This window comes from Neoarius graeffei, chromosome 9 (assembly GCF_027579695.1).
Source record: "Neoarius graeffei isolate fNeoGra1 chromosome 9, fNeoGra1.pri, whole genome shotgun sequence".
Taxonomy (NCBI): Eukaryota; Metazoa; Chordata; class Actinopteri; order Siluriformes; family Ariidae; genus Neoarius; species Neoarius graeffei.
Genome location: NC_083577.1, coordinates 34,301,271 through 34,304,356, shown reverse-complemented (window position 1 = coordinate 34,304,356; position 3,086 = coordinate 34,301,271).

The following is a 3,086-nucleotide window of genomic DNA, read 5'->3' as shown; positions in this document are numbered from 1 at the left end:
CTAAACCAGGTGAGGGTAGCTGATGGGTCTCAAACCCTCGGTGAGTCCGGGATATGCTTGTCCCAGCATGTGAAGTCTGTCTTGGCAGATTGGATGAAGGAAATCCTCATGATTCAACGGCTGTGAAGGCGATGCAGCAAAGCACTGTGGAGTGCTCAGGGCACAATGGAGCAAAACAGACTACACGGTCATCCACTGCAGTCAACAAAACCTCAAGATGTAATGCTCTTTCGTGCCTCTGGACTCAGGCTTCCGAGGTCAAGAGAGTGGGTCTGTCTACGTGCAAAGACCTTCCCACTATAAAAGCACTAATGCACAGGTTTCGTTATGCACACTCCAAGTCCTGCGGTGATGGGGGAGTGGCGAAGCAACAGGTGGAGGTGACCACTGGAAGTTCTACAATGTAGAAAATAGTCAACATACAGAAAAACCCATTAATGAGTAGGTGTGTCCAAACTTTTGACTGGTACTGTATATTTAACAGTTATTCCACGAAATCGAGTCGTACATGAGCTGATAGCCAACAAGGCACGTAGCACCAAGTTGGCTATAAGCCATGTACGACTCGATTTCGTGGAATAACTGTTTCATTCTATCCACATTCACTGGATTTTGAGAAATAGAGCAAATTCAATAAATAAAAACTTTATACAAAATGTCCGACAAAATCATTTCCACTTAGAATGTAAAACAAACCGGCAAAATGACAGGAGCAATTTGTGAAAAATGCTATAATAATAATTCTTGAAAAAATACAAAAAAGATACGTTCTTACCATCAGATATATATCTGTGAAGATACTCAGTCATCCAGGTACATAGTAATCTGTGGTTGGTAGAAGAGAGCAACTGGACTTGCTTGAAAAGTCTTGAAGACGTTTCGCCTCTCGTCCGAAAGGCATCCTCAGTTCTGTCTGTCTAATAGGGAGTATCAAGTATTTATCCTCTCATGAATCATCATAGAATCCGAATCAGAATGCTGATGGCTGCATTGTAGGTGGCTGATAGATGTCATAGACACCCACCTCTGTTCAGTGATGGTCGTTCCAGGTTGACAAAAATGAACGATCCTCTCTGGCTAAGATGTCTGCCAGTTTTCTGGCAGACATACTTTCATTCTATATTTAGTTGCTTTTTTTTGTATTTTTTGGGGTTTTGTTTTTGAGTCGAGTTTTTATTTCGTCCTCAGTTGGTTCAGCAACACGCTCCGCCATTTTGTTTTTCTCTACTCGCGGTACATCAGCTGATATTCTCATAGTAGAGTACCCAATCAGAGCATGTGATTGCTCATATCCAGTGAATGTGGATAGGAAAAAATGACCTTATATATTGGCGGTACTTTAAAAAGGAACATTTGCAGGCGAATTCACCCAATTGAGGAGATGATAGAGTCAGTCAGCAGAAAAGACAGCTTCAATGATAAAGCTGCAGTGATCTGAGGATATAGACTGACAGCCTCAGATACTTCTGAGCCCATGCACTGAGGTGGGGGTGACTTGTGCAGAGATAGTGACGGGAAAGAAACAAGAGGCTGGGATTTGAGATAAGCTTCCTAGAACCTCTTCAGATGTGCATGTGTTTACGCTGAAAAATTTAAGGACACTCCAGTTGCTGTCTGATAAAGACACCGAGTGACAGGAAAGTGTTCCAGTAGTTGGCAGATAGGAATATAAGCGGCAGGTATTGACTACTCATGAACAACTGGAGTGGCCAGTCAGCATCGCTGGGAATGGAATAGTCTTAACGGATTTAGTCCTAATGTTCTGATACAATCAAAACTCGATTAGAGGGATTGAAAGACATGATGAGGGTCAGTGGGATTTGGTGATTACATGCCTCAAGCAGACTTCGAACTACAAAAAAAAGCACTTTCTTTTTTTGGATAGCAAAACAAACCGAAAATGACAAGCTCATACAATTAGCAGATGAGGGGGAAAATTACTCCTTTCTTTCTCAGACGTGCGCTTAGCTGGTGGAATATGGTGTTTCTTCAAGAAGCAAAGACAAAAGATGTGTAGTACAGAGTGGGTGGGTAGGAAACTTTTGTGTGTGTGTGTGTGTGTGTGTTTGGACATGTAAGAGAGGAAAATATGGTGAAAGAGTCTACATCTTAATAAGCACTTGAGCTATCGTCACTGAAAAATAAGATTTTAGATGTATTTATTGTGTAACACTCTTCACCGCCCAGTGTAATTGCCTCACTTATTGAGTTAAGCTTGTCCAGACGTGCTAAGAAGATTTGCCTGAAGTGCTTTGAGCAGCTGACCTCTTCGTTACCTCTAACCCTGCCAAGCCTTGACCTTTGACAATTCGATCGAAATCTACATCTTTGGATCGAACACCCATGTGTCTGTGTTATGAAGATACCATGCATAGTTAAAACCTCTTACTTGATACTGGGATCATAATGGACTCCATTTAGAAGTGGTGCACGAAGTCTATCATGACATTTGAGGCTGTAATTGCAACCCAAAGGCCACCAGTGAATCTGAACAATGGAGATAAAACCAAACTGTAGTGATATCTAGTCAAACAGTTTGTATCACCAGGAAAGAGATATAGTTTAGAACCTATGACTTGGTTCAAATGTTGGTAAGTCTGTGTAGAGACTTTTTTTTTGCACATCCTCCAATGTCATCCATTGCGACCAATGCTATTCTCTCTTATACTACATAATAATAGAAATTAGCAAGCCATTTTATTTCCTCCAGGTCTCGGGTCCACTTGGCAACTCAGCCTGGATCTGCTAAGCCTCCTGGGGTTGCTAAGATAAATAGGCTGAGCTGGATACTATGTTGCTAAGCTAATTAAGGAGCAGGTTAAGCTTCTGTGGGATTGAGTTGCATGACAGCTGATAGCACATTACCTGCGGCTGATGGAGAAAGACCCAAATGGATGGATACAGGAGTATGGAATGCTAACATAAAAAAACTGCAAAGTAGCATGGAGGAAGCCATGATCTAATGGTTGGAGAAGCAGCTTTGGGACCAAAAGATTGTTGGTTTGATTCCCTGGACCAGCAGGAATGGCTGAAGTGCTGTTGAGCAAGACACCTAACCCCCAACTGCTCCCCAGGCTGCTCTGGGT